Below are 19049 nucleotides of genomic sequence, written 5' to 3'. Positions count from 1 at the left end.
TTAACCCGCCACAGCTTTTCATCAGAGAGTTTTATCTTGGCCTTAGGGTCGCTGGAACGCCTGCAGGTTAGGGATTTGCGTTCATTTCCTTTGTTGTGGAGAGAGCTTTTTAACAATCCCCGTCTTGTAACCGTCTGTTTCCTCTACCCTTTTGAGGCTGTTGATGTTTCTAACTGCCAGTTGCAACGTCCACGTTTGCTGGGCTCCCTAAAGACTTGAAACGACTGGAAGACTTCTTTTTGACCATAGTGACTAAATCTGGTTTGACGTTTTTACTATGAGAGAAAAGTCAGGAGACCTCAGAAAGTAGCTGTGTCAGCATTCTCTCCTGCCTGGTAAGAGATGTACAAATGAGTAGGGATGAGTTTTAGGAGCAAAATACCCAATGATCTATAGAATTGTTTTTGAGTACTTGGAAACATTTATAACCTCTTATGAATGTATTTGCTCCGTAAGGATATTTCTGTTAGGAACTAAATAGGGTTTTCCCTTCTAGGTACTAAGGTTTTTTGTAATGGGTTCTAATACAGTTTAACTACAAGTTTGCCGTGATTTGTAAGTTGATGGGACAACTTGGAAGGTAATAAGATTGGAAACCATTTGTCATGGCTAACTTTTTACGAGGCATAGTGTTAACCTCAGTATGTTAAAAGTCATTGTTAATGCAGGTTATGATTCTTAATTATACCATCAGTACCATAACCCTATGATAGTGGTTCTCCCAGAGGGCTCTTTGAACCAGCAGCACCAGCTTTACCTGGGGCTTTGTTAGAAATGCAGTCTTACCCCTCCCCTCTTCCACCCCACCCCTAGACCTTCTGAGTAAGAAATCAGGAGGATGAGGTCAGTAATCTGTGTTTTAATAAGCCCTCCTCTTGTTTCTGATGCACACCAAACTTTGAGAGCCTGCTCTAAGTAAGCACTAATCAAGCACTAATATTATCCCCATTTTACAGATGAGGAAAATAGTACACAAGGTTTAGCAATTTGTCTCCGTTTCCAAGGTGAGGTTAAATATCCCAACAGTCTGGGTCCAGGTTGAGCCATTTAGTACCAGTGCACATGTCATACATGAGGCTTGCCTGCATTCATCATTTTCCTGAGATTTTTTCTAAAGAAATGTGACCAATTTTTGGAACTGTCTTCATCCTTCAAGGTGTTGGGAACACTGGGGCAGTATCTTCTTGTCTCTATCTGAACAAATTGGCTCTGACTCAGAAGAGATCACGAGCAGAATCCAAATGGATGTTTTCAGGAAGGACTATTTCCATGAGCAACAGCACCTCCTGAAGTCATTTTTCTTCCGAACATATCTGGTAGATTATCGTGGAAATCATGGCCAACACCATAAGAATAAAGAACAAAATTTTTAAAGTCAGGAAAGAGTGAAAAACAAAAACGCCACAGGAAGTCTCAGGCTCAAATGCATAAATGTGAAAGCCCTCTGGCAAAGTTGACGTTTTGGGGGACTTCTTAAGGTTTCTCTTGCTACCTGGACAGGAATGGTGACAGAAGCAGTAAGGCAGCAGGAGGAAAGATCTTTGCAAGGATGCCTTTGTTGCTTTCCTAATCCTGCCTGGGTTAAATTTTTGTGGTTTAGGAGGAATTTCATTTTAGGGAGGGAAAAGTAAGCCTCGTATTTTCAGAAAATGAGTGCTTTAATCTCTCGATGTGGCTAGAATCCAGAAGAGATGGAGGCTACATGCGTGATCCGGTATCTCAGGCCTGGGGAGTAGTCAGCAGAAATGGTGGGGCTGGATGAGACCCAGTCCACCACCTGCTGACCATCCTTCCAGGGCTCTACTGCTCCCTGCAGGGTCGTGGTGTAAATGAACTCCTGCCACGTCAGCACAGCAAGCATGGCATTCTCCTTCCACATCTTGTTTTCATTTCAGAGACGTTTCCAGGGATTTGCCTAGTTAGCAGGCAGACCCTACAATTTTATAAGTAGTCATTTGTATGCAATCTGTCCTGTGGTGGGCTCCGCTTTCCATAAATATAAAGCCAGGAGGTGAGGTCTGAGCTTTTAAGTCAAGGGTGGAATCTGAAAACGGACACCACACTCTTTAAGTAGTGGTTCCAGGGCACAAGAGAAATGAAATCTTCCTTCTTTTTTTTTTGGTGATTTAGACCTGGCTGACTTCCAAAACAAATTTGAGACGACTAACAGTAACTAACACATATACAATAAGGCCATTGAAATACTTACGAAACATGAAAAGTCATAAAGAGGAGGTGGGAAATAAGTACTGTTTGTCTAAAACTAAGGCCACTATTGTTGTGAGGATTAAGTGTTCAATTTAGCTCTAAGCTTCCTGGCAGCCATGTCAAAAAGGGAACCATGATGGGCTGTGTTATTTTCTTTGAATGATAAGAGGAAAAGTTTATCAAGAGGGATCATTTTTTTTTTCATGCAACTGAATCCTAAAATGAGAACTTTACATTAGATTTGATTTCAGAAGACTGTCTCTCCAGCTTGCTTCTGAATACCCTTTGAGCCTGCCTACAGAAGAGGAAGTTTAATATAACTGCCCATCAGTGTAATAGGAAAAAGAATTTGTCATCTGGAGTCCAGAGGATTGGGTTCTACTCTGGAACCATTTCACCCTAATTTCTATATGTGTCAAATGAGAGTCGATCCACAAATTTTCTAAGATCTCTTTCAGCTCTGCCATTTGACCGTCCTGTGATGAGATCATCAAGTTCAGCTGCAAAATCCCAGCAAGGAATGTTGCTTAGCCCTTTTTGTTGTGTCTTGCAAAATCACTCTGTTTCTCATTTATTGGCCGTAACCTAGAACTCCTGCTGATTAGTCAGCCTCCACCCTCTCCTGAACTTCTATTCTTTGTCTTTTGATTTAGCCTGGATAGTGCTGTTTTCTCTAGAAGCCATAAAAATATGGCTTCTAAGGGAGACTTGGGCTACTTCTAAGCCCCTCTGTGATTTTGTACCACAGTCATTCAGCAGATGTTTATTGCACATGTGTCCTGAGCCAGGTACTCATTGTGCAATGGTAGGTGGAGTTTGGAAGACGGATGACAACACAAAAACACACTACATATTTGACAGCCTTCACAGCTGCCCCAGTGAGAGGAGGCGAGCATATTTGCTCATCAAGACACAGCACTTTCTGCAGTTCCCTTTGGTCTCTGAGAGAAGTCTCTCAGAGGGTTCAAACCTGAATAAAGGTCTCACTAAAGAGGGATTATGTTATACAGCAAAATGCCAGGTCTGTGGCCAACCTATAATTAACTGGTCACCCCAGAGCACATTACAGATCTCCAGATCTTGAGGACCATCTGTGATACTTGGTCACTGTGAGTGCAGATTCTAGTTTCACATTCATTTTTGTTGATTGCTCCATGAGTCCCCTCTTTCACCCTCTCCGTGTATTCATTTAGTAAGTCCTCTTGGTTTTATCTCAAAGTATAACCCCAGTCCCACCATTTCTACTACTTTCATGGTTGCCACCCAGCTCCTGAACACCATGGTTTGGCATGGACCACTGCAGTAGCTTTCTTATCTCTTCTTGCTATTCTTTGGAACTCTGCATTCAGATGCTTATATCTTTACTTTTTTCCTTTGCTTTTCGCTTAGTGAAGAGGAACTAAAAAGCCTCTTAATGAAAGTGAAAGAGGAAAGTGAAAAAGTTGGCTTAAAGCTCAACATTCAGAAAACGAAGATCATGGCATCTGGTCCCATCACTTCATGGGAAATAGATGGGGAAACAGTGGAAACAGTGGCAGACTTTATTTTTGGGGGCTCCAAAATCACCGCAGATGGTGATTGCAGCCAGGAAATTAAAAGATGCTTACTCCTTGGAAGGAAAGTTATGACCAACGTAGACAGCATATTGAAAAGCAGAGACATTACTTTGCCAACAAAGGTTCGTCTAGTCAAGGCTATGGTTTTTCCTGTGGTCATGTATGGATGTGAGAGTTGGACTGTGAAGAAGGCTGAGTGCCAAAGAATTGATGCTTTTGAACTGTGGTGTTAGAGAAGACTCTTGAGAGTCCCTTGGACTGCAAGGAGATCCAACTAGTCCATTCTAAAGGAGATCAGTCCTGGGTGTTCTTTGGAAGGAATGATGCTGAGGCTGAAACTCCAGTACTTTGGCCACCTCATGAGAAGACTTGACTCATTGGAAAAGACTCTGATGCTGGGAGGCATTGGGGGCAGGAGAAGGGGACGACAGAGGATGAGATGGCTGAATGGCATCACCGACTCGATGGACGTGAGTTTGAGTGAACTCCGGGAGTTGGTGATGGACAGGGAGGCCTGGGGTGCTGCGATTCATGGGGTTGCAAAGAGTCGGACACAGTGAGCGACTGAACTGAACTGAACTGAACTGAACTACAGTAGCTTCTCTTTGACTTGGGGTGTCCACTCTAGCGCCCTCTACAGTCCATTTTCTATGCAGCTGCTGAAATAATCTTTAATATGACAGAAAGTTTGCTGGTTCCAGTCACTAACTTCACATCATACACAGTAAAATTCAGTTTCTTAGTGTGGCCTTTGAACCCTATTTCAGGCCCATTTAGCTCTCTGACCTCATCTCCTATCCTTCCCCACTTCACTCACTCTGCTTCAACCACTCTGGCCAGCACTGCTTACTTTTTCCTATGCTGAAATGTTCTTTGCTACTGTCCTTGTGTGGCTAGCTTCCTCATTTCTCTCAGGTTTATGCTTTCAGGTTTTCGCCTCAGAGGAGTCTTCCCAGCTGGGACCCTGCCGATCATCCTCTAACTCCTTGCTCTTATTTATTTATTTTTTTAAATAGCACTCATCATTATATGAAAATACTACTTTGCTCCTTCCCCCTTCATGCACGCTTCATGTCTTGTTAATCAATTTACAGCTGGCACCTAGAACAGAGATAAGCTCTCAGTAGGTACTCAGTAAATATTGGCTGAGTGAACTAATGAGTGAATGAATGCAGCACCCCCTTTATGCCAGCACTATACTAAGACTTTGCTTCTATTATAAAATTGCATATGACTTAATAATATTCAAAACAATCTTACACCTTTTAGGGAGGATCTCTAATAGTAACATCCTTTCAAGAAAGGGAATATTTTTCTTTTAATAGGTTTTAATTTTTTTAGAGGGCTTCCCTCATAGCTCAGTTGGTAAATCATCTGCCTGCAATGCAGGAGAAAGTGAAAGTGAAGTCGCTCAGTCGTGTCCGACTCTTTGCGGGCCCATGGACTGTAGCCCACCAGGCTCCTCTATCCATGGATTTCTCCAGGCAAGAGTACTGGAGTGGGTTGCCATTTTCTTCTCCAGGGGATCTTCCCAACCCAAGGATCGAACCAAGGTCTCCTGCACTGTAGGCAGACGCTTTACCGTCTGAGCCATTTTCTTCTGTCCTGCAATGCAGGAAACTCGGGTTCAATTCCTGGGTTGGGAGGATCCCCTGGAGAAGGAAATGGCAACCTACTCCAGTATTCTTGCCTGGAGAATTCCATGGACAGAGGAGCCTGTCGGGCCATAGTCCTTGGGGGTCCAAGAGTTGGACACGACTTAGCGACATTTGTGGAAAAACTGGGGAGTATGTACTCCAGAGGTTTCCCGTGTATCTTGTACCCAGTTTCCTCTCTGATTAAAATCTTACACTGGTATGATACATTTGTTGTAATTTACCAAATAATAGCAATACATTATTACTAATGTTTGGTGTATTTAGATCACCTTAGTTTTTACTTTGGAGAAGGCAATGGCACCCCACTCCAGTACTCTTGCCTGGAAAATCCCATGGATGAAGGAGCCTGGCGGGCTGCGGTCCATGGGGTCGCTAAGAGTCGGACACGACTGAGCGACTTCACACTTTTCACTTTGCTGCATTGGAGAAGGAAATGGCAACCCACTCCAGTGTTCTTGCCTGGAGAATCCCAGGGACCGGGGAGCCTGGTGGGCTGCCGTCTATGGGGTCGCACAGAGTCGGACACGACTGAAGTGACTTAGCAGCAGCAGCAGCAGCAGTTTTTACTTAGTGCTCTTTTTCAGTTCCAGGATTTTATCTATGACATCACATTACATTTAGTTGTCACATCTCTTTGAGCTCCTCTGGGCTGTGGCAGTTTCTCAGACTTTCCTTCTTTGTTGATGACCTTGAGAGTTCTGAAGAGCACTAGTCAGGTATTTTGTAAGATGCTTCACTATTGGAAGGTGTCTGATATTTTACTCAGGGTGACTCCGGGGTTATGAATTATCAGGAGAAAAACCATAGAGATACAGCGCCATTTCATCACATCATATCAAGTGTATATACTATCAACGTGAATGTTGGCCTTGGTCACCTGGCTGAGATAGTGTTTCTAGACTTACTCTTTCCCTGTCTCCATACCGTACTCTTTAGAAGGAAGACACTGTACACAGCTGCCACGTAAGGAGTGGGGAGTTATGTTCCCCCTCCTTGAGGATGGAGCGTGCTTAATCACTCAGCCATGTTCAAGTCTTAGTGACCCCATGGACTGTAGCCCAGCAGGCTCCTCTGGATGGGATTCCCCAGGCAAGAGTACTGGCGTGGATTGCCATTTCCTTCTCCAGGGAGTATGGAATATCTGTATATAATTTATTTGAAATTCTTTTGTGTGGGAGATATTGTGTTTCTTCTCCCCCCCATTTGTTAATTTATTCAGTCATAAATCAGTATAGAATCATAGATATTTTATACTTTGAGTTACAATGCAACATGACTATTTTGTTGTTGAAATTGTTTCAGTTCAAGTCATTAGTAGCTCTTACAGTTGGCTGCTATGCCCTTTAGACATACTCCCATCCCTGTGCTTTGGTTTTTTGTTTTCAGTCTTGTCTTTCTGGGCACTTTCTTACTCTCTGGCACTATAAGAGGCTGCAGGCTCACCTCCTGTGTTTCCTGCTTCAGTCATAAAATCAATCATTTCTTCCAGGAGACCTGATTTCGCTCATTGGAAAATGGTGTTAAAAGCCAAGATTTGGATACTCAATATGTTTGTTGCTATTGGGGTGTCATTTGGTTTAGCCCTCACAGCCCAGAGAGCAAAACACATATGTGTGTACTAACCTATGTATGTACATGTACTTATAAATTTTTCCATGTATGACCATCTCTGTGTAAGTTAAACATGGATTTATACTTAATGTCTCCAACTGTAATCTGCTACCACATGGATCATTCTAACCTCTTTTCCTTGATTCTCTGGGAGAGGGAGTGTTTTTATTTCCTAGAAGCCCCAGCGAAAGTTTTCTCCCATCTATTGGCTTTGTTTGGTTTACATGCCTACAGTGTGGATGAGGAAATGGAAAGGAATAGAGGGGTGAGATGGGATCCGCTAATTGATGTAAACCAAGCGAGGTTCGCCACTTAAGTTAGGGATGAGGCCAAATATGCCTGAACCATGGGGTGGAGATAAAGTAATAGACGTTGTGGTTGGTTCCTGACCTCTATTTTCCCATCCCACCCCCAGTTTGGCAGTGAGGTGTACCTCCAGGCAATGGTCTAAACCTACCGTGACATCCCCATCCATGCCATAGTGTAATCTTTGTATATCCAGGACCAAGGTATAATTTCATTTCTCTGGCAATAGTTACTGGTTTTACAGGTGTTACATGACCCATGCTGGCCTGATCAGCCAGAAGAGAAGAGCTTATTTTATGTTAGTGGACAAAAGACTTTATCGTCTGGACGCGAACAAGAAAATAAACAGTCCTAGCTGTCACTGCCATCCTCAGAAAACCAGCCTTGACTGAAGTCACCACTCTGGGCAGTAGAGAAAGATGGAGACTGTGGATCCTTGTGGGCAGTGCTGAACCCTGAGAACCACAGCTTTGGAGGCCTGACCCATCTTGAACCCTCCTGTTCCATACTGCAGTTGAGATTTCCGTTATTTGCCACCAAAATCCTCTCGCGCCCTGCCATGATGTGCCATATGCGGTATCCTGCTTCCCTGACCAGGGATCAAACCTGCATACCCTGCACTGGAAGTGCAGAGTCTTAACCACTGGACTGCCAGGGAAGCCCCTAAACTCCTTTTAATGGAACTAGATGGTTCTTTCGGAGAAGGCAATGGCAACCCACTTCAGTACTCTTGCCTGGAAAATCCCATGGATGGAGGAGCCTGGTAGGCTGCAGTCCATGGGGTCGCTAAGAGTTGGACAAGACTGAGCAACTTCACTTTCACTTTTCACTTTCATGCATTGGAGAAGGAAATGGCAACCCACTCCAGTGTTCTTGCCTGGAGAATCCCAGGGACGGGGGAGCCTAGTGGGCCTCCATTTCTGGGGTTGCACAAAGTCGGACACGACTGAAGGGACTTAGCAGCAGAAGCAGTAGCAGCAGCAGATGGTTCTTTACATCAAAACCTAAGTGCTATTGATGATGAAAAAAGGCAACAGCTATAGGGCCACCCAGGAAATGAAGGTCCGTTACACCCTGGAGCTGCCATCCTGTGTCCTTGACCTTGTCTCAGGCAGCAGGTGATTCTGGAATATGTTCCTAAGCCAAATTAAAGCCTTTGGGGGGTGGAGGATTTAAAAAATTGCAATCAGAGAGACAGGATAAGGGAAAAATATTTCTAGTGGCTGGAACTGTATGATAGGAAACTCAGGGACTGGCAGGTTTGTCTCTGGCATGGAGAAAGCTGGGGAGTTCATGGACCCAGGATGACAAGGAGGGTTGAGAAGCAATGCCAAGCAACTGGGGTGGGGTTGGGTGGGTGCTGACATATTTCCCAAGGCCAGCTTCTGCCTTCTGCTGGCTGTTCTGGCCCATCATGTCTGACTCTTTGTGACCCCATGGACTGTAGCCCGTGGGCTCCTCTGTCCATGGAATTCTCCAGGCAAGAATACTGGAGTGGGTTGCCATTTCCTATTCCAGGGGATCTTCCAAACCCAGGGATTGAGCTCGCATCTCTTTCATCTCCTGCATTGGCAGACAGATTCTTTGCCACCAGCACCACCTCTTATCACCATTTAAAATGCTTTTTCAAAAAAGAAAATAAGAGGCAGACTTGAAGATGGAATTCATGTTCCTCTCCAGAACTTGCCCAGCACTTGATATATTTTATATCATGAAATTTTGACAACTGCCCCAGAAAGAAGAGTTTCTTGATTTGATGCCTTTATTTGGATTCCATGCTATTTTGGTAGCCAAGAGCGGCTGTGGTGTGTTTGAGGGTGATCTTTAGATGCCCGCTTCCCCCCAACCTCTTTTAGCAACACAGAAGACTGTCATCTTCTGATAAATATTCAAAGCCGTACAATTTAGAGTCCAAGCTTTCCATAAGCAGGAGGCAATAGAGAACACGTAATTTAAAATGCAATTTCCTTTTATATGAGAGAAAACTGAGGTCCAAAAAGCTAAAATAATAGTAATGCACTAAAGCACCAAGCGCAGGCTAGCTCATGGTGATCCCTCAGCGTGTGACATGCTGTTCTGGGTACTATTCTCATCCTGGTTGCTTTATTGTTTAGAAACTGAATCCTAACTAGATCCAGCTGACTGGCTGTGTGGCTTTGAATGAGTCAATGCTCCTCAGCAAATCTAGGCTTTCTCCTAAGTTCAAGGAGGAAATGAAACAATGTGAGTCAAATGCTGGCACGGAACGTGCAACCCGAGAGGCTCTCAGCAAATGTTAACCAGAGCTAAGATGTGGACTCAGGCAGGCTTTTCGCTGGGTTGTGTCTTGAGGAAATGCAGACAGCCTCTGTGTATAGCGAATGCTATCCTAACCCAGTGACCTGGTCCTTAGTAAAAGCTGGGGAAATACATGGGACAGGACCCTTTTCACTGTCTCTGGTAGAGTTGGGCGATTTTTCTGGAGAGTTTGAGAACCCCAAAGTCTGGCCATCTATAGCTTTGACTTCTGCTCAAGGACAGAAAAACTATTGTTTCTGATCCTAGAAAAGCTGAGGGTAAGTGAGGAGTTTGCAGGAATTAAGCAGTGTCTTTAGGAACCAAAATGCAGGATTTTGTCCACAGACACTGCTCTTCAGGAGCCTGTGTCTCTGCTTGGGCTTGAACCCTTGCTCTGCTTTCTTCTCCTCTCAATTTTGTGGGAATTACAAGGAGCCAATTGTTTGACCGCTGCTCCAAAGTAACAGGCCTTAGTGTTCAAGTATCAAGTATCATCCCTCAGGAGAAATGGGGTAATGAACTTTGCTGTTAAAGTATGAGAAGTTTAAAAAGTGCAAACACTACAAACCTGATTTGCAATAATTGAGTATTGACACTTAAGTGTTTTGCTGCTCTGCCTTGCCCATTTTGGGCATGGGTATAAAGGATTTGGAGGAAAATGAAGGCTTCTGATGCATCTAAGTTAATATTTAATAATAATGATGATGATAACTAATATTTATTGATGACTTAAAACATTCCAGGTACTATAGAAAGCATTTTGCCACATTATTTCATATAATCTTAATAACAATCTAAGAGATGGGTACTGATATTGGATAGGCAATATTCTTTTTCGTTAGAAGTGATGGAATCTCAGCTCCTCAGCTTAATCATAATCATATCACTTAGTCATAAAAAGGGATTTACTAGCTCATAAAACTGTGAAGTCAGTTAAAACTCCAAAGGAGATCAAGCTTCAGTCACAAATGTATCCAGGATGTCTGTCTTGCCTTGCTTGTTTAGTCACTCAGTCGTGTCTGACTCTTGGTGGCCCTTTGGAGTATAGCCCAGGCTCCTCTGTCCATGGGATTTTTTCAGGCAAGAATATTGGAGTGGGTTGCCATTTCCTGCTCCAGGGGATCTTCCCAGCCCAGGGATGGAACCCATATTTCCTGTGTCTCCTGCGTGGCAGGCAGATTCTTTATCCACTGAGCCATCCGGGAAGCCCATGTGATCATCTTGCCTCTATTTTTTTAGCTCTGCTTCCTTCTGTGTGGGCCACACTTGTAGGTCAGTTTTTTTTTCTGTGTGATAGTTCCAACAGATCTGGACTTGTGTGTTCCTCCTTTAGTAACCTTGAAGGAAAAGATTTCATCCAGCGAGTCCCAGGGCTGCCTCCACTGCTCTGGCTTGGATCCCATGCACACCCAATCCCTGATGGCCTCACCTGGTGGGGAGGATATTTCAGCCCATCCCAACCTCGTGGACTGAGAACTGAGGTTCCCCCCAAAGAAAACTGAGGTGTCTTTAGCAGAAACACCTGGAAATGGATGCTAGTAAGAAACACCAAAACCAAAAGCAGAGAACCACTGGAATCAATAAGCCCATTTTACAGATGGAAAACCTGAGGGTTAGAGATGGTGAAAGTGTTGGCCCAAGAGATGGAACAGCCAAGTCACAGACCTAGAATTTGAAGCCAGGTCTATGTGAAACTAGATCTATATTGCTTTAAAAAAAAAAACTTTATCAAGGGAGGGTATTTATTGGTTCACATACCTTAAAAGTCCAGTGGATATACTAGCTTCAGACATGATTTGATCTTTACTTACAACCACACTGTATTTGAGAACACTTACAACCACACTGTATTTGAACTGTTTGCTTGCTTTCCAGAATCCCTTTGAAGAAGATACCTTTAATGAAATCTCTCTCTTTTTTTAACTTTGAAAATTGTTTATATTTATAAGGGAAAAAACAGATTATAAAAGTTATCTCATTTTTAATGCTTTCTATATATTTATGTATGTATAAACACATACCCACATATATTGGTTATATCTCTGGAAGGTGGTATCTGCCTGTGTGCTCAGTCATGTCCAACTCTTTGCAACCCCATGGACTGTAGCCTGCCAGGCGCCTATGTCCATGGAATTTTCTAGGCAAGAATACTAGGGTGGGTCACCATTTCCTCTTCCAGGGGATCTTCCTGACCCAGGGATTGGACCCGTGTCTCTTGCGTGTCCTGCATTGGCAGGCGGATTCTTTATTACTGCACCACCCAGAAAGTGGTATACCAGAATGTTAACAGAGGTTATCAAATTGGGTACCCCTTCTTTTGCTTGTCTATATTTTGCATTTTTCTATGCTAAATATATGGATTACTTGCATATTGATAAAACAATTTAAAGTATATTAGTTATCATAAAAATAAAAAATCCCTTATTGGCCTGAGGCATAAGAAGATGGAAATTAGTTGGGGAAACTACTTTTCCTCCCTTTAGGTTGGTAGGTCCTTCATGCTCTGTTTTGGGGAATGAAATAGAGGTGCCCATTCATGGAATATATAATCCACACTCTTCCCCCTCATATGTCACCAGACATTTATTTCAAACCAGCGCTCTGGTTCATATTTTAAAAATCTCAATAGCATCTTAATTTGAAAAGAAAAGGGAGATGGAGAAATAGAATTCCCTGTGTGTCAGGAACAATCATAAGGGGGAAAACTGAAGCGAGAATTAGTCCAGGCAGCGTCCTAAAATTTTGGAAGAAGAATTATGAACTCAATTGTGTACAGCCTCAGCTAAGGACGAGTGGCGAATGTAGACAGCATATTCAAAAGCAGAGACATTCCTTTGCCAACAAAGGTCTGTATGGTCAAAGTTATGGTTTTTCCAGTAGTCATGTATGGATGTGAGAGTTGGACCATAAAGAAGGCTGAACACCAAAGGATTGATGCTTTTGAACTGTGGTGTTGGAGAAGACTCTTGAAAGTTCCTTGGACTGCAAGGAGAACCAACCAGTCAAACCTAAAGGAAATCAGTCCTCAATATTCATTGGAAGGACTGATTCTGAATCTGAAGCTCCAATACTTTGGCCACCTGATGTGAAGAGCTGACTCATTAGAATGGATCCTGATGTTGTGAAAGACTGAAGGTAGGAAGAAAAGGGGATGACAGAGGGTGATATGGTCAGATGGCATCACCGACTCAATGGACATGAGTTTGAGCAAGCTCTGGGAGATGGTGAAGGACAGGGAAGCCTGGTGTGCTGCAGTCCTTGGGGTTGCAAAGAATTGGACGTGACTGAGCAACAACAAAGGGCGAGTGGATAGATTGCGGAGGAAGAGATGGTGCAGGTATGCTATGGGAGTCACACCTGGCGGGGCTCTAGTGGGCGCTGAAATCCAGTTCACCTTCAGATCCCTGAATCAGGAGCTCAAAGTAAAGATAAAGGCTTTATGTGCCTAGAGGGGGCTTCTTTTCTGACTCACTTGTATGTGGTCCCATATTCAGTATCATAATGAAAAGCAAGGCTTCTTAAGTCTTGAGTTTGAATCCTGACTCTGCTTCCTAATCATAAGCCATGTATATGTGTACAATGATGGCTAAAACCAGACACACACACATACAAAACCACCAACTTTGGGGATTGACACCTATTGTTCTTTAGAGCTAGACTTTGTTTAGGAACACAGCCATGTTTCAAATGTTGTGATCCAAGCAAAATATGAATTATTAATCATTGGATTCACTTATCAAATGATTTTATTAAGTCTCCCCCTCATAGCAGATATTTTTGCATTGTTTCAACACTGCTCATGTAATCCAGGGACTTCAAGGCAAATGTCAGCTTTTGTGTCTGTCTTGGAAGATTAAAGACTGTTGATTTAACTCCAAACCATGGGTCATTAAAAGTGATTTAACTGTTAGCACAGTCCTGGGCGTCATGTCTGGGTTGCTAAGTAAAGACTCTACTCACAGCTCCAGTGTGGAAATTTTTTGTCAGGGGTTTTATGTGTTCCCAGACCTGTAGTTTGCAAGGAACTTCATTATGTCTCTGGCTGCCAACACTTAACATGGATATAATCACCCATCACCAGACTCTTTTGCTAGGAGCTAAATCAAGGTATTTCCACTTTTTTCAACTGCCACTGTGACCTCATTTGCAAATCTCCATGTTCAAATAGCCATGGCTTCATCTTAAAAGAGATTCCACTGGGACAGGGGTCGGGAGGAAGAGCATTCTACAAGTCAGGTCTTCCCTAGGGTGAGCATATTCAACTCAAATCTTAAAATTTGTCTGTTTCCCTTCCTTCCCACGTCCCCCCTCAAATTTCTGGGTTTCCTTCCCTATTAAAACTAGACACCAACAGTACTGGTTCAGGCTGTGATTTTCTGTCCAGCTCACACTGCCAGCCCATATCATAGCATCAGGTTTACCTGAGTTAATTTAGCCTGTCAGTTAAGAAGCCCTGATAACAGGGGTAGCAGGAGACAGCAGAAAAGAGGGTCTGAGTAGAAGCAATTACTTGCGTTAATAATTCAGTGTGTTTTGCAGTAATAGGCTCCCAAGTACATAGCACTACACATAAATGCTGTATTTCATTATTTATACACTCCAGAAATTGAAGTTTAATTAAGTCACACGCTTGAGACTTTTAAGCAATTAAGGAGATGCTCGTCTCCAGCAGTGCAGAGGTGGTGGTTGAGCCTTCTCTGTTGTTCTGAGCATCATTTTTCATTGGATCACAGGGCAGGCATAAACCAGGACAAGGAGGGTGGCGTTTTCCAAACCTCAGTCATTCCTACATCAGCATCATGATTTTTAAGACTATACTACTGTATGCTAACTTGAAAAGAAAAAAACTTAAATCTATCCTTGTTATAAATGTGTGCCTTTGTGTATTTATTTAATAGCAGCTTTATTGCAATATAATTCAAATACCCTTAAAAGGTGTACAATGTGGAGATTTTTAGTTTACTCACAGAGTTGTGCAACCATCCCTGCTATCCAGTTTCAGAACAGTTTCATCATTTGGAAAAGAAACCCTATACCCATGAAATAGTCACTCCCCCTTTGCCCCTTCTGTGAGTCCCTGGTCACCACTAACCTGCCTTATGTCTCTATGGATTTTCCTATCCTGGACTTTTTGTACATTTGGAATCATGCAACATGTAGTCTTTTGTATTTTCACAAACTATTTTAAAGGTTCTAATATGTTGACAGGTGCATCAGTGCTCCATTCCTTTTTAGTGCCACGTAATATTCCTTTATATGAGTATACCACATTTTGTTTATTCATTCATCAGTTGATGGACACTTGGGTTGGACTTTTTGGCTATTGTAAATAATGCTACTAGGAACATTTACAAATGTACCTGTTTTTGTGAGGACAGTTGTTTTCATTCCTCTTGGGTGGATACCTAGCAGTAGAATTACTGGGTCATATGGTAGTTCTATACTACCACCTGATATACCAAGACTTTGGCCACTTGATGCGAAGAACTGACTCGTTGGAAAAGACCCTGATGCTGGGAAAGATTGAAGGCGGGAGGAGAAGGGGATGACAGAGGATGAGATGGTTGGATGGCATCACTGACTCAATGGACATGAGTTTGAGCAAGCTCTAGGAGTTGGTGATGGACAGAGAAGCTTGGCGTGCTGCAGTCCATGGGGTCGCAAAGAGTTGGACATGACTGAGTAACTGAACTGAACTGACTGATGGTAGTTCTATAGTTAAAATTTTGAGGAACTGTTTTCCAAAGCAGTTGCACTATTTTGCAGTCTCACCAGTCCTGCTTGAGGGTGCTGATTTCTCCACATTCTTAGTGTATTTGTTCGTAAAGAAAACTTTATAGCACTGACATAAATTGTTAGCAATAACATAAATAGAAGGGGATTGTCAAGTCAAACACTAAGAAAACAAGACAGCTTTTCATTTCTAACTTGGTGCTCGTGCCTGCTGAAGGATCTCTAGCTGAGGCCTGCTGTCTTCTCAGTTGAAAAGGAGAATTAGGCAATGTTAGAAAGACATATTAGCACTGTTGAAAAATAACTAAAAATGGAATAACTTCTTACTGTGAGACTCAATGTTATTTGATGCAGTGTCTAAACGATAACTACAATCTATGCATCACCTCTTCAGAACACAAGGAATTTGGAGGCACTGATGTCATGGGCAAGCATGTTCCATCTTGTTTCAGCTGTCAGCTGCACGGTTACCTCATACAAGGAGCTCAGAGGTGGATGGTCTAATGTTTGTTATGTTTTTTGTTTTCCTTCTCATAGTCTGGATGTTTTCTAAGAACTCTTGGGTAAATTTGAGAAACTCAAAATTACTACATCCTTGATAGGATAATAGCTGTTAACCCAGTAAATCCCTTCCCGGGAATGTAGTGTAAGGAAATAATGCAAAAAAGGGAAAAAAAATCTATTGACCTATACATGTTTAGTGCAAGATTTTATATGTACATATATATATATATATATATGTATGTATATTTGAGAAAAATTGAGAACAACCACCATCAAAGAAATGGTAAGCCATGGTGTTTTAGTCAGATAACCAGTTAAAATGATGGTCATGAAGACTTAAAAAGTAACAGGAAAAATAAAAGAATCAGATGAAAAAAGTGGAATATAAAATTGTATGTACACCATTAGTATGTATTTTATTTGGTGGAGTAAAGACCAGACTGTAACATGCAAAAAAAATTTTATGGGGCAAGGAATTTTTTTCATGTACCAACTTTACTATTTCAACACATAATGTTTTATATTTTAAAAATTGAAACTATACATTGTGTGTTTTATTCCAACCTTTTTTCTAAGGATTTTTAAAATTTACATTGCCTTATGTTGACTGTAAATAATATTGTGTGCTTGCTGTAAATTACAATGAGAGAGTAAGTAATCACCAAACAAGGTAGGTTTTTGGAATGAAATAAAGACCCCGATAGAAAAGAAAAGGGAAGGTGCTCCTTCAATGAGGTGGTCAGGAAAGCGTGATTCTGCTGTCAAAAGAAAAGGAGGTGGTTTTGCAAAGAGCTGTGCTGTGCTGTCACCTCAGTCATGTCCTACTCTTTGCAACCCCATGGACTGTAGCCCGCCAGGCTCCTCTGTCCACGGGATTTCCCAGGCAAGAATACTGGAGTGGGTTGCTATTTCCTTCTCCAGGGGATCTTCCTGACCCAGGAACTGAACTCGAGTCTCTGCATTGGCAGGTAGATTCTTTACCACTGAGCCACCAGGGAAGCCCTAGGGAAGAACATTCCAGAAGCAACAGTGTATATGAAGGTCCAGGATGTAAGCACAGCACCAGGTGTCTCAGGACATGAAAAGGAAAAGGTGGAGGGTATTCAGCTCACAAAACTGAAGGATCAGGATGCAGAAACCATTTTTTAAAGAGCCATTGAAGTCCCTAAGAACCTATGAGGGTCAAAATGAGTAGGACACGACTTAGCAACTAGACAACAACAAGAATGTTGACAAGGACCGTGGTGGGGATACGTACTGTGGGCAAGAAGCTCCACTGTTCAGGGAACGAAGAGGAGTGACCAGACAGCTGAGAGATGACACCAACAAGGAAGATGGAATAGTTGCATCCACAGACTTCACCGTGGAGACACAGTGTCTGGACGTGTTAGGGAGGAGCAGGGAGGAAACCTCTGAGGCTCCTGGGACAGGGCAGGAAGAAGAGCTGCGCTCGCGGGGTTGACTGGGGAGGTGGCATCCTCGCAAGGCGGCATGTTTTCATTAAGGCAAGAGGTGAAGAGAAGACCCAGAGAAAAGGCAGAGGAAAGAGCTTCATTCCTGAAGGTGAGGGGAAGAGTTAGGGAGAGAGAGGGGAGGTGAGAGGTCAACTCAGGTGATGAGTTCCTAGGTGGAGATGGACTCTGGATGCTTGTAGTCCAAGTGTATTAATATGCAAACTCTGGGATCTCACCCCAGAACCACGGAATCAGAATCTCTCTGGGGTGGAAATTATAATATTAACAGACACCTCCTGTGATGATGATACGCAGTCAGGCTGGGAATCCCCTGCTTGAGATGGTATCTGGTATCTCTTCCACCTATGAAACTGGTAGAACAATGAAAATTTGGATGAAGGGCCTCAGTTCAGTCGCTCAGTCATATCCGACTCTTTGCAACCCTATGGACTGCAGCACGCCAGGCTTCCCTGTCCATCACCAACTCCTGGAGCCTGCTCAAACTAATGTCCATTGAGTTGATGTCATCCAACCAGTGAGCCTCAGAGAGGGGATGGATTCATAGAGCATTCAAAGGATGACTCAAGGTTGAGAAGAGAAGCAGAGTGAGTCTAAGGCAATCTGAAACCTATTTCTAAGACCTATGTAGACTCTTTTGATTGCTAAGTTGTAAGTTCGTTTCAAACTGACTTAAAGGGAAGAAAATTTGTTGGCTTGATCCATGACCTTGCAGGGTTAAAGCCATACACCTGGATTCAGGTGCCCAAGTTATGCCATTTGACATCTGACCTGCCTCCTTTTGGCTCTGCTTTCCACCCTGTTGACTCCCATCCAGGCTCTACCAGTGCGGTAGCTGAGTTGATTGCCATCAGCTTCAGCCTCAGCAGCAGGCCTGTAAAACTCCTGGACAGCCAATGTCTACTCAAGTCTTCTTTTATAAAGTGTAAAGAAGGACATAGTTAACCATCAGTCAGAGCAGTTCAAGTACGATTCCCATCTCCCATTCCCCACCAACACCTGGCAACTCAGGAGGTTTAGAAGTCTGAGGTCCTAGCCTGGACATCCCTTGACCCTTGCAGGTCTTCAGGTGACATTTGAGAGGGGCTTGTGTCCCACTGGTAAGATTTGGTGGAAGGCACACCATTTCAGCACCCTTAAACTTGATTATTCCTTGTGGCCACAGAACACAAACACTTATTACCTGAAGCCTGCAATTTTTAACGTAACATGAGAGGTAACAGAGTAGGGGGCAGCAAAGGTCTCATTAAATCCCAGCCTCTGATACTTGAACTGCCACCAGGAGAAGCTTTATTTGTCTTTTTTAGTACCTGTCACCAGACACCAAAAAGGACTGCAGGCCCCAGCTCCTGCTCTGTGTACCATGCAGGCCCAAATCACTGAAGCCTGCAAAGAAAAGTGGCCTGCTGTGCTGCAGGGAAGTGCAAGCTTTTTTTAATCAAGAAGAAAATTAAGTATTTGTCACATAGTTTGGGCACATGAATAATACAGACAATTACATCATGCATTTCTGTGTACCCTGCTCTCATCTTAAGAAATAAAAACTTAAGTGCCCGGAAGTAACCACTGCCTTGTCTTTGATGTTTCTCATCCTCATAACATGATGACTTTTACTCCATACGTCTGTGAACAACACGCAATATTGTTTGCTGGTTTTTCAGCTTCATCCAAACTGTCTCATTCTACCGCTATCCTGCTACCTAATTGCTCTTTTTCCTCTTTGT

The 19049-nt window shown here is 43.0% G+C and overlaps 1 protein-coding gene across 1 annotated transcript in view; it reads left to right on the top strand.

Annotated features, from left to right (window-relative positions):
- The window catches only part of GXYLT2 (glucoside xylosyltransferase 2), an 85118-nt gene that overhangs the window by 1105 nt on the left and 64964 nt on the right, over positions 1-19049 (top strand). The window lies entirely within an intron of this gene.

Source organism: Bos mutus, chromosome 22 (genome assembly GCF_027580195.1).
Source record: "Bos mutus isolate GX-2022 chromosome 22, NWIPB_WYAK_1.1, whole genome shotgun sequence".
NCBI classification, from domain to species: domain Eukaryota; kingdom Metazoa; phylum Chordata; class Mammalia; order Artiodactyla; family Bovidae; genus Bos; species Bos mutus.
Note: the sequence above shows the minus strand (reverse complement) of the source record. Positions and strands in the feature narration are given on the sequence as shown.